This window comes from Saimiri boliviensis, chromosome 11, assembly GCF_048565385.1.
Source record: "Saimiri boliviensis isolate mSaiBol1 chromosome 11, mSaiBol1.pri, whole genome shotgun sequence".
NCBI lineage: Eukaryota > Metazoa > Chordata > Mammalia > Primates > Cebidae > Saimiri > Saimiri boliviensis.
Genome location: NC_133459.1, coordinates 59791112 through 59804807, shown reverse-complemented (window position 1 = coordinate 59804807; position 13696 = coordinate 59791112). Strand labels below are relative to the sequence as shown.

The following is a 13696-nucleotide window of genomic DNA, read 5'->3' as shown; positions in this document are numbered from 1 at the left end:
GAGGAGCACATAGGATAACAGCATGCTCATCCCCTTACAGTATGGAGTGCCTTTTATATGCCAAGCACTGGTCTGGGCATTGGGAAGAGGGCGGTCAACTAGACTTCCTTTTGGAACCAACTGTGATTTACACATGTCAGGTACTACACCCCTTAAGCCTCTGAGTGTTTGCACTTTGAGGTCATACACAGGTAGCTATTAACTAGGGAAGAAATGTTATTGAAACTGCCTCAGTATCTTCATCTGTGAAATAGAGATAACAAGGTTTTCTCCACTACTGGGTTGGATTATATGTGCGAGTCCATGGAAAGCACTTAGAATAACACACAGTATGGCTGGGCACAGTGGTTCACACCTGTAATCTCAGCACTTCGGGAGGCTGAGGCAGGTGGATCATGAGGTCAGGAGATCGAGACCATCCTGGCCAACATGGTGAAACCCCATCTCTCCTAAAGATACAAAAATTAGCTGTCTGTGGTGGCTGGGACCTGTAATCCCAGCTACTTGGGAGGCTGAGGCAAGATAATCACTCCTCCCTCTTCCCTCTTCCTTGGGCATCCCAGATTACCTGGCCCATATCGTCCTGGATCTTGCAAGGCTGTGGTGCAACTATATGGTTTGCACATCTGCTTCTTCTGCTAGACTCCACTCTTCTGAGATGATCTCAAATTCACCTTCTTCACTAGCCGCAAGTTTTGGAACACGGGAGCTACGCAATGATGTTTGTTGGGTTTGTTTTGAATGACTTTACATAATGAGCTTTTGAAGTTTCATAGAAAAAAGTGGGCCCAGACCAGTGTTCAGCGCCATGGCGATGGAAGTGGAAGCAGCAAGTGAGCTAGATAAAGCAACCTTAGGGCTTTCAAGAGTCTAGTGCCACTGTTTCCACAGAGTCTGACCAGGGGATTCTTTCTTCCCTGGCTAGCAACTGACTTCTGGTCCCTAAGAGCACACATTCTCAAGGGAAAGAGGATGCCTATTGAACAAGGAAGCATGAACAGACCAACTTTATTTTAATTTTTATTCAATTATTTATTTATTTATTGAAACTGAGTTTTGCTCTTGTTGGCCAGGCTGAAGTGCACTGGTGCGATCTCAGTTCACTGCAATCTGCCTTCCCAGTTCAAGCGATTCTCCTGCCTCAACCTCCTGAGTAGCTGGGATTACAGGCATGCACCACCATGCTTGGCTAATTTTGTAATTTTGTATTTTTAGTACAGTGGGGTTTCTCCCTGTTAGTCAGGCTGGTGTCAAACTCCCAACCTCAGGTGATCTGTCTGCTCCAGTCTCCCAAAGTGCTGGGATTACAGGCATGAGCCACTGTGTCCGGCCTATTTTTATTTTTTTGAGATGGAGTTTCCCTCTTGTCGCCCAGGCTGGAGTACAATGGCATGATCTCCACTCACTGCAAGTGAGTGCCTGTAATCCCAGCTACTCAGGAGGCAGAGGTTGCAGTGAACTGAGATATCACACCACTGCACTCCAGAGTGAGACTCTGTCTCAAAAAAAAAAAAAAAAAAAATTTAACGTGATAAAAATGTCCTTTTTATTTGTTTAACCAGGTTCCTTGTAATAGGACTTAAAATCCATACTGACTGTGCCAGACAGAAAGCAAATTGACAATGGCCCAATGTGTTTCAGAGATAAACCAAAAGGTATTTCATTCCTCATATGTCAGGGGAAGCCCTGCTTCTTTGCCCGTGGGACCTTTATTATTTAGCCACGTTCTTTTACCAAAGAGCCAGAACGTGAAGGGTGAAAATGATGACTGGTGCCAGTCTCTTGGCCTACTTTCCCTGCCTGTTAAGAGTAGATTTCCCTGGCAGTCACAATGCCGTTGAGGAAAATAGGAACCAGAGCCAGGTGGGGCCATCTCCCTGGGTTCCATCCAATCTAGTCTGGTGCCTGATGCTTGGAACCGTGCTGCCCGGCACATTCTCGTCTGTGTTCATTGAGCTATTCGAACTTCTCCCTTGAGGGAGGCAGATGCATTTTCCTGGTGAGGAAACTGAGACTGACTCCGAGGTGTAGTAACTTGCTTAATGTTAAATGGCCAGTAAATGGTGGAAGTGGGATTCACAGTCCAGTCCTGTAGTTTCAAGCCAGGCTCCTTTCCACTGTACAATACTGCCTTCCAGGGTGCCAGCATCCTTCTCCTTGGACAGGCACCAAAGAGTAATAGTTGTTATGTGGCTGATACTGTGCTGGGCATTTTACATGCATTAATTTTATTTAACTCTTTTAATGAACTTATAAGGTAGTTTCTATCCTTATTCCCACTTTACTTACAGGGAAACTGAGGCCCCTAATATTGCAGGCTCCTAATATAACAAAATGACAAACCCAAGTGTGTCTGGTCTCAGATCCTGAGTTCGCTTTTTTTCTTTCATATTAACTCTTAAAAATATTTTAGGTTGGCCAGGTGTGGTGGCTCACGCCTGTAATCCCAGCACTTTGGGAGGCCGAGGCAGATAGCCTGAGGTCAGGAGTTTGAGACCAGCCTGACCAACATAGTAAAACCCCGTCTCTACTAAAAATACAAAAAAAAAAAAAAAATTTAGCCAGGCATGGTAGCCGGCTCCTGTAATCCCAGCTACTTGGGAGGCTAAGGCAGGAGAATCACTTGAACCTGGGAGGTGGAGGTTGTGGTGAGCAGGGATCATGCTGTTGCACTCCAGCCTCGGCAGCAAGAGACTCCATCTCAAAAAAAAAAAAAAAAAAAAAAATTTAAGTTTTGGCCGAGTGCAGTGGTTTATGCCTATAATCTCGGGAGGCACTTTGGGAGGCTGAAGTGAGCAGATCACTTGAGATCAGGAGTTCAAGACCAGCCTAGGCAACATGGCACAACCCCATCTCTATTAAAAATACAAAAAAATAGCTGGGTGTGGTGGCACACACCTGTAATCTCAGCTACTTAGGAAGTTGAGGCATAAGGATCAGGAATTGCTTGAACCTGTCTATGGCCATACCACTGTGAACGCGCCCAATCTGGTCTGATCTCAGAAGCTATGCAGGGTTGGGCCTGGTTAGTACTTGGATGGGAGACTGCCTGGGAATACCAAATGCTGTAGGCGTTAAAAGAAAAAAAAAAGAAAAAAAAGAATTGCTTGAACCCAGGAGGCAGAGGCTGCAGTGAGCTGAGACTGTGCCACTGTGCTTCAGCATGGGCAACAGAGAGTCCATCTCAATAAAAATGTTTAAATTGATACAGAATAATCATATATCTATGGGGTACATGTGTTCTTTTAATATATGTATATAATGTGTAATGATAAAATCAGGATAATTGAAATATCAATCACCCCCAACATTGATCATTTCTTTGTGTTGGGAACATTGAAAACCCTCTCTTCAAGCTATTTTGAAATGTACAATATATTATTGTTAGCTACATACATCCTACTGTGCTATAAGAACACCACAACTTGGCTGGGTGCAGGGGCTCACGCCTGTAATCCCAGCACTTTGGGAGGCCGAGGCGGGTGAATCATGAGGTCAGGAGATAAAGACCATCCTGGCTAACATGGTGAACCCCCGTCTCTACTAAAAATACAAAAAATTAGCTGAGTGTGGTGGTGCACGCCTGTAGTCCCAGTTACTTGGGAGGCTGAGGCAGGAGAATTGCTTAAACCCGGGAGGCGGAGGTTGCAGTGAGCCGAGATCACACCATTGCATTCTAGCCTGGGCGACAGAGCAAGACTTGGTCTCAAATAAATAAATACAATAAAACAAAATAAAATAACACTGTAACTTATTTCCCCCTAATTGTAATTTGTACCCATTAGCCAACCTGTCATTATCCTCCCCACTGCACTACCCTTCCCTCCTCTGGTCACTGATATTCTACTCTCTACTTCTATAAGATCAACTTTTGCTTTCACATATGAGTGAGAACATGCAGTATTTGTCCCTTTCTGCCTGGCTTATTTCACTTAACAGTACTGTCCTCTGGGCTCATCCATGTTGCTGCAAATGGCAGGATTTCGTTCCCTTATGGCTGAATAATATTCCATTGTGGATATATATCAGATTGTCTTTATTCCTGGACTCATTTTGTATGCGGCTTCCTCCTACTTAGTTGAGGCAGGTGTTAGATGAAAGTTTCAGAATTCACACAAATAGAGGCCTGAAAATGATCAAGTAGAGGAAGAAGCCTTATGCCAACGGTGCACTGAAAGGATGCCTTATGTCTACATTTTGGAATCATTTGTTGAGTTAGTTACAGCATTCACATAGCATTTACAACGTGCCAAGCCACTGTTAATCACTTTATATTTTAACTCATTCCCTATCTACATCAGCCCCGTGAAGTAGTTAGGTGCTGTTATAAATATTCCCAACTTACCAATGGGGAAACTGAGGCACTTGCCAACACCATAGAGCTAATAAAATGCAGAGCCGAGATTCGACCCAGGCTGTCTGGGCCTGAGTCCTTGGTTTTGATCACTGCTTTGCCTTCCCTTTGAGCTCAGTATCATGCACTACTTGTCATAGAGTATGGCAGTAAAGGGGTGGTGTTGGCTGGCTTTCATTCCCACTTCTTTATTTTTTATTTTTATTTATTTATTTATTTATTTTTAAGATAGGGTTTCACCATGATGGCCAGGCTGGTCTTGAACTCCTGACCTCAGGTGATCCACACACCTCAGCCTCCCAAAGTGCTAGGATTATAGGCGTGAGCCACCGTGCCCGGCTCATTCCCATTTCTTAACCCCAGATACTCAAGACTGAAATAAGAGAGTGACTGATTTGGTCTAACTTAAACCCTAAGGCATGTACACATGAAATTGCTCTGTTCACTTGAGTCAGCAATGTGTTTTAAGGACTGACTATACCTTTCTGAGCGTTACAATAATAAGAGAGAACGTATTCAATTTAATGGGATAAATCACCGATAGCACTTGGCACGTGAAAGAGCTCAATATGCAGCAGCGATTAGTATCTGTATTAATCTCTTGAATCTATCCACTTCTCTTTCATTCTATCACGAGCATCACAGCCTGGGAGTCTGTCTGTCATCTCTCCGATGGCCGCAGCAGCTTTTTTTTGGCAACCCTGTCCACTCAGGCCATACTTCTCTCTCCTCTCTTAACTAGTCTGAAGTCATGTTTTCTAAGCCTTCCCTGGGGAAGGATTACCCTTCTAGGTCCTGTCAAACCCAGGCATGGCCCGGTGACTTGCTCTGGCCAGTGAAATGTGTGCAGAGTGACATGTGTCAATTCCAGTTGGAATTGTTAAAAGCCAGCTGTGTGCCTTGCTAACTCATCCAGCAGTGGTCCAGATGGTAGCTACTTTTCACCCTGGGTCCCAGAATGAGAAGATTTCATGCAGGGGCTCAAGGCAACCTTTGATAGACATGTAGGATCAGTTGTAAACCCTTACTGTTGTGAGGCACTGAGGTTTTGGACTTGCTTGTATGACAGCATAGACCTAGTCTAATCTGACTGATACATGTTTTACGAAGCTCTTAGAGGGTAGGACAAACCTGCCATCAAGGCTCCGCAATGTCTTGACCTAAGTATCAAGCTTCATTTTGTACATTTCCTCTCCATTTCTCCTCTTCCTCCAAACAAGCCTTCTTCCAGCCCCTCACAGGTGCCAAGCTGACTCAGGTTCTTTGTACATGCTGGTTTTTCAGTCCAGAATATTCTTTCTTCCCTTTTTTTGCCTGGTTAATTAATTTCTACCTATCATACTAGTCTCATTAGGTTTTCATGGTAATGTATATCCTTTTTTAAAAATGTTGAGACAGGGTCTCACTCTGTCATTCAGGCTGGAGTGCAGTGGCATAATTATGGCTCACTGCAGCCACAATCTCCCAGTTCAAGCTATCCTTCCACCTCAGCCTCTCAAGTAGCTGGGACCACAGGTGCACACCACCATGCTCAGCGAATTTTTTAAAATTTTTTATTTGTACAGATGGAGGTCTCCATATGTTGCCCAGGGTGGTTTCAAACTCTTGAGCTCATGGCATCCTCCCTGATCAATGTATATCATTTATGGCACTCATCACAACTACATGCTTACCTCTGCTGCTGTTCAAACATTATTTGAATAATGTTTCTTTTGTCTACTAGAATGCATACTTAATCAGCATAGACGCCCAATCTTTACTTACTATTTCTAGCCCCTGGCATAGTCTCTGGTACATAGTAGGCACTCAATAAGTACTTATTGAATAAATAATTAATAGAGTCAATCTATTACAGTGATTATAGGATAGAGGTTGGGGCCGGATTTCTTGGATTCAAATCCCATGTTGTTAATTATGCACCATACGTCCTTGGATGAATTATTTAATCTCCCTCTGCCTTGGTTTCCTCATCTGTAAAAAGAGGATAAAAGCAGTACCTGTCTCCCAGGGCGGCTGTGAGGTTTGAATGGACTGATACGTGTGCTGTTATTTATGTATCATCTTGTCTCCAAACTCTCTCATCTGTATTCTGCTCCATGGAGCTGGGGCTGATATTCTTCTCATTACCTTTTCCAGACTACCTTGCCTGATGGGCTACCATGAGGTCCAGCCCATGACAGACACAAGCAGGAGCTGAGGAGGAAGAGGGCGAAGGGACTTCTTTCTGGTTTCAGTTTCTGTCCACAATGCCACCACAGCAGAGGACAGCTGCAGCCTCCAGCCCCTCTGGACACTCTGGCACCAGCCACACCTCACCTTCTTAGAAGTACTAATACCCCCTTCATTCCCCACAGTCGTTCTAGCACCAGCACCCCATGTCCTCTCAGAGGTCTGGGTACTGGCCATGTGTTGTCCCCACCATCGTGGTGACCACCCCTCTCAGAAAAGACCCAAATATCAGCTACGTGGTATCCCTCCTTGAGTGCCTAGGTTCTAGTAAGCTCACCTTCCCCTTCCGTTTCCCCAGCTCCACGGGTGGTGACTGTATCCCACAGTTACAAATACCTAGGTAACTTTACAGCCCTTGTTGGAAAACCCATTGGATCCTATCCCTGATTCCCGATGCGGTTCCGACTGATACAATATATACGGCACTCAGAACGGTATCGGGCACATAGTAAGCACTACATGAGTGTCAAGTCCTGTATTTGTCCAGGTAGGTGAAAAAATAACAGTGCCCATGAGAGCATGGCCAAGGACGCTATGTGCCTGACAAACCTCACGGTGCATAAAAATCATCTTCTGTGGGAGCCCACACCCGTGACCGTCACTCAATCACCCAGGCATGCTGTCAAGCAAATGATGACACAGCTTCCATAGCATTAGCAATTTTTTATTTTTCCTTTTTTGTTGCATAGGAAATGCAGTACTTGCTTCCAGTAATTGTATTGTAATGTGAGAAGGTGGTAGCACTAATGGTTGAATACAAGAGTTAAACTAATCCACACCAGCTCAAAAAACCTGTGGAGATTTAGTTGAATAAGAATGGACGCCCACAGTGATTCTCAACCAATTACAAATTTTCACAGAACACAGTAAAACTAAAAGGGTAACTATGAGAGTCAATACAAGTATACTAGAGGCACAGGGGGCCCGGCTCATAAAAACAGATTTCAGACCAAGTTATTAACACGGGGGGTGTTTTGTTTCACAACAGATCTCTTACCATCACTAGAAGTGTTCCACCCCTCCCCCTACAATTTGAAATGGAAAATGGAGGTATTCTGAGTGGACAGATTTCCACGTGTGGTGGGAAAAGTTCCCAGAGAACTTTGCTCTGGTGGGGGAGCAGGGCTAAGGATGGAGCAGGGGATCAGGGATTTGCCTGTGAGAGTCTTCCTAAAGGACCTCCTAGAACCTGATAAAGCTCCTAGTCTAGGTCTAGCTAGTATCTCAGTGGTGAGGCTACCAAATGCCTTCGCAGTGCAGAGACGATGGTCTGAGACCAGGGAGAAGGCACTGAGCCGGCAGCTCTCTCAAGCCTCTGTCCCAGCAGAGCTAGTGGCCTTATGACCTTCGGTTGCAATGTCACAAAAAAAAAAGAAAGAAAAAAAAAAAAACCAAACAAAAAACCCCCCCAAAAACCACAACAACAAAAAAAACCCCAACAGCAAAAACAAAAACAAAACCCAAAAAGGCTAATTTACAGACTATTACCAAAAAAATAAAAAATAAAAATTTAAAAAATAAGAGGAACACGAGAAAAGTCAAAGGAAAAGTAAAAGCTTTTTTCATTTTGAGAAGCTGAGTATAAAAACAGCAGGAAAAATGTTACGTTGGACACTATTTGTCCTGGAAACCACTGCAGAGATACGAAAGTTCACATTGTACGACCTGGTGGGTGTTTTTCCACCACGAAGGTGCTCTGGTTAGATTAGAGGTAGCACTTCCACTGTATCCTCTTGTGGTTCAGACGCATTTTGGGAAAGTTTGTGTTTTTGAATCAAACAGGCGAATGAGTCTACATGTGCAACTCGGGGTACCAGGCACACAGCTGAGGCCCCAGCCCCACACGTGCCTCCCTGTTCTTAAGCCCAGCTGTGGGTGGTCCCCCTTATCTTTCTAAGCATTTCCGCTATCTGCTCCCCACATGCCCTCCCCCTAATCTGGGTAAGGTAACTCTTTGGGGGAATAAAAGGCAGATGGGTGCTGGTCTAGGGAAAAAAAAAATGAGATGAAATTTATTTAATTTGGGAAGCAAGTAATTTCAAATTTAGATCGAAAAAAGTACATTAAAAAAATCCCGTGTTAATAGCAAACTTCTTTTTCTTATGAATCGGGCCCAAAGTTTGTACAGAGTTTTACTTTTGAAGAAAATATTGCAACTGTGCATGAAACTAAATAGCCATGTGATTTCTTAAAATTTTTTTCTTTTTTTTTTTTCCTTTTAATATGAGGAGGTCTGGTGTGAAGACGGATCAAGCATGGGTACCTGGCTAAACACTGTCCATTAAGAAAATGTTTCAGTCTCAGCAGAGCTTCAGTTGAGGGTCAAGGCAAATGTCCCTCCCTTGCAAATGTTCTCAGAGCGCCTTCGTAGCAGAGTTCTTGAAATTCAAATGGTGGTTTTGAGACAAAAATCTTGCCAGGTACTGATTTCTGAAATCAAACACCCATGCTTGTCCCCTAGGAAAAAGAAAACAAAAAACAGAAACAAAAACACAAGTAATACTGAATTTAAGTAAATGTATACCTCCAAAATACTGAAAACAGCCGAAATCAAGAAAAGACAGAATTTGCGTTCTCAGTGAAATACCTTTAAACCTAGCTGACAAGAACCAAGTCAGAAAAAAGACTAACATAACGTTGAGTAATATTCATACAGTTCACTAAGCATTATGGAATAGCATGCATTAATATTGTACGGTTATTTTACATCACCTATACCAGAAGGTCCTGACTGACAGACAGCGAAGGCTACCGGTGTAGAAAAATCTTACTTCAGAAGAGCAATATAATACAGATTTCACAGGCACTACATTTTAATATATCAGGTATTATGCTGGTTTTCTTATAATTCTTTCTGTCCTAAAGCTGGCATTATAACAATGACCAAAAAGGCAAGGATTGAAGTAAACGGAAAGTAGATACCAAAGTTGATATAGTTTTTTTTTCTTCAGATAGATTAGTGCATAGTTCTCATGCAGATAAACACTGCTATGCATTTACACTGTTGGAAAGCAGAGTGAATTGAGCCCAAGTTGTCACATTTGTGTAAATCATTTTGTCAGCCTATAATAGCACCATGTAATGGATTTGCATTAAACATTAAATTGATTTCAAAATTGGTGACACAGTATTCACTACAGTTAAGTGCTATGGAATAGCTTCAATGTTACCTGCTATATATCAAAGCAATTTTCATCCCACTGCTTTTTTATTGGAAAAAATTGAAGGAAAACATACACGACGCTAATTAGACGAATGCACAGCCTTGGACGTGGAGAAGGCAGAGCGGGTTTACTGTCAAACAGTAAATACATGCATTGACTTCAAGACAGAATTGGCTTTGGAAGCCTGTTTGAATGAAAGCTGAGCTGGTGGGCAGTGCAGCTTTCTGAGACTGTCTTTGGACAGATCTCGGAGGGTGGGTTGTGAGGTGCCACTGAAGCTCTCCTTACATTACTATGGTGGTTGTATTTTAGATTTGTTCTATGGAGGCCTGCTACCAAAAATAAAAAGAAAGAATGAAGACAAGAAAGAAAACAGAAGCAAGCAAAAAGAGAGAGAAAATGAGAGAGAAAGAGAGAGAGAGAGAGAGAGACACCACCACCACTATGGACAAAGATATTTCCAGAGACATGATGGAAAGTACATTGAATGACATTCTTAGAATCCCTTTCCCCTAAAAAAAAAAAAAAAAATCACAAAAAAATATTTTTCTTAATCCGGGTTTTGTCAATCTGTAACTACAGAATCCAAAGCTTATGGGGCTAAGGGCTTGGGAAAAATGAAAAGACAAACTTTGGAGATGGGTCTTGCATATTCCTGTGGGCTGACTGAACACCGTGGCTTGGGGAAGTCTGGGTTCCTTCACACTTCGCCTGTCAGAAAATGAAGATCATAAGCTCTGGGAGGTGTAACCTTGTCGGCCTGCCTGGAGCCCACACCTGGCGGCGGGGACGGGCCCGGGGAGCGGGCTGATCATACGTAACTGTCCTGCCAGGGTGTGAAGAAACAGAACATCAGTTCAAACCTCAGAGAAAAGAAGGCTCTCTAAGATGGAGAGAGTGGCATTACGGGACGGCCTCTGCCCGTGAATGATCAGAAAAGGGGTGTTTTGCTGGCAGGGACAAGGGCTGGAAGAAAAAGTCTATAGAAAAATGCTCAGATTTAGTGTTCGTGCCTCTGACTTCAGTTCCCAAAGGAAAAACAAAAACAAAAACAAAAAACAAAAAACAAAAAACACAGAGATTTGAGGGACTCATCTTTGCCAATCTTGTTAATGCCATTTGATGGGAGAGAAAAAATTCCAATGTGTCTCAGAGCCAAGGGCTGGGCCTTCAAATGCTGATAGCTCTCGGTCTGTCTGTCTACACACCCCAGGTAGCAAAGTCTTCCTCAAACATCTTCACTAGGCTTTTAAGCTAAAAAGCAGAAACACTGGAAACTGTTGGTGTTTCTTTTTTCCTGCTTGATCACAACTGAACTAGTTTCCTGCTGCTTTCTGGACAATGAAACATGAACAAAAATGTAACTTAGTGTATTCAATACTTAACCCCTGTTCGTTATCACCCTAGACTGCCTCCCTAATGTTTTAAAGCCTTTAAAACATTTTTTTTTCCTGCAAATCTGTTCAGAGTTCCCTAATTTAGCTTCATCAAACTTAATACAACAAAATACCTTCAAAAATACAGCATACCTGTAACGTCCATTTACAATGGTTTTTCAGTAGACCTATACTTCTCAAGCATAGGAATATGCTATACCATTGAGAGAAAAAAAATAACTGTATTTAAATACTTACAAAAAAAAAAAAAAAAGGAAACAGGAAAGTTTTAAACTTAAATCCAGTTCCCAAAGGGGGATAAAAAGAAAGAAAAGCAATTCTATGAATGCTGCCTTTATAATGAACAATCAGAAATTTCACTAGGCTAATTTGACAGAAATTTTTCCTCATTTAAACAACATTACAAAAGTCCTGCATTATAAAATAGGGTAGAATAAATCAGTGTAATCAATAAAACTATACAACAATACAAATTACATATCTTCTGAGTGGGCAGTTTATTCTCTCTCTTTGCAGTCATGACTACAACATGCTCACTAAAAACAACTAAAACTGCCCAAACTATTGCTTAGTTTGTTTTGTTTAAAAAAGGGTGCAATTTTATTGTATATACAACCAATTTACTGGTAATACCTTGGCTTATTGCAAGGTTCTGACAAAATGTTTGTCTAGGCTTTTTTTCCCTTCACTGTGAAGCACTGAAAGCTGCTATTTTTTTCTTTTTTTTTTTTCTTTTTTTCCTTTTTTTTTTTTTTAGTGCACATATGTCATAATAAAGTAATGCCCAGCTAAGTGCTATAGGGGAAGGCAAAGTATGCTGGCTGGCTATAGGAAGTGACACCATACACTGACAATCACACCATACAACAGCGCCAAACGACTATTCAACCACTTATCAGACACATATGAAAATCCAAAATGTTTTATTTTATTTTTTTTTCCTTAAATAGAGATAACCAGTAAACAATTTTCAGAACTTGGAAGTTTAAAAACGTGCATATAAAAATGGGCATTATATACTTTTTATTGAATGTGGATTGACTGCAGTCTGCTAAGAAAAATGGGGTGTGGGAGCTGAAGAAAAAGGAAGTTGTCTTTTTTTTTTTTTTAAGGCTTGCTTGTGAAAGGAACAGTTGTAAAAACAAAATTGCTTGAAGCAGGGTCAGCTTAGTGCTTCACAGTTTGACTGCTTCTCTAAGAGGAGCCCTTCCTGCGCACGTGCATTCAAAAATCACAAAAAAGTACAAAGACAAACACCTAAAACACACTGCGTCAAGTGCAGCACCGACTTTGGTCAAATAAAAAAAAAAAAAAAAAAAAGAAAAGAAAAACTAGTAATTGCTAAGCTTTTCTACATGATATAAGCAGGTATTGCATATTTTCATATATCTGGGGGAAAATAAAGGAAGACTCCAAATAAATTGTAAAATGCAGCAACATCCAAAATACTGATATTCTAAGCATCTACAGATCTCAGAATAGCACTGCCACCGACCGTACAGGACAATAAAGACTATTCCTATCTGCGGAACAACTAGCTTCCTATTTAGTTCTAGATGTTGAAACTGACGATGGCTGACATAAAAGTCACATTTACAAAAAGTGTCTCCAAATGCTTGACTAGGGAAAAACCCCTTTCAATAGAGGAGCGTGTGCAACAATTCCACAAATAATCGCTATCCAGGGCAAGGCACATTGATATGGAATTTTTGTTTTCGTGCAAATTAAGGAAAAAAAACAAAACAAAACAACATTGTTTCGGGGGGGAAAGATGAGGAGCAAAGTGTCTTCCCAAGAATTTCAGTTACTTGATTGTATAGGACAGTAGTAGAACCCTTCTGAAGGGCTGAAAAACATAGTTTAAAGGCAAGTGCCTAGAGTAGGGATTACAATATTGTGTCTTAATGCACTCTACTTTATCCTACATTAACTATATAAAAATTAGTTACTAACACTAGAACATGCAGAGACTTTCTCTGATCAGCAGGGCTTGCCAACCAGAACGTATATATATGTATAGTATAGGAAACCTTCTTGAAGTCGCATGGGAAGCAAAGGGGTGCTTCGCTGTCTGGTAGAAAAATCACTTGCACTTTTTTTTTGTTTTTGTTTCTGTGGTTTTTTTGTTTTTTTTTGTTTTTTTGTTTTTGTTTTTTGTTTTTTTTTTTTTTTCATAAGATACAGGACATTTGGGGGTGCAAACTTTTTTTTCCCTAACAAGTACCCTTGATCTGAATGGGCACCAGCATTTGTGTCAGTGTTGGTTTCATTATTATTATATTACTACTATTATTTCCCATAGCCCAGTTCAGGGACGCAAAGGTCTTTAAAACTTCTGGACAATCTCTGGTACAATGAGGTGTCTGGTAACTGATAAATCCTATGATGCCAGATATGTGTAAAAAATTTTTAGAATTGGCATAATCCATTATAGTGACTTCTAGCTTATAAAATTAACAGATACCATGATTTCATTTTAGTCATGTGCTTTGATAACAGAAAATAATTAGCATTTAATGTAGTTAACATATTGTGGTAAAAGCACCATTAGA

At 41.4% G+C, this 13696-nt stretch overlaps 1 pseudogene; it reads left to right on the top strand.

The window, feature by feature from the left end:
• Nucleotides 1-2955: 2955 nt before the first annotated feature.
• Nucleotides 2956-3074, top strand: LOC120366298 (5S ribosomal RNA; annotated as a pseudogene).
• Nucleotides 3075-13696: the final 10622 nt, after the last annotated feature.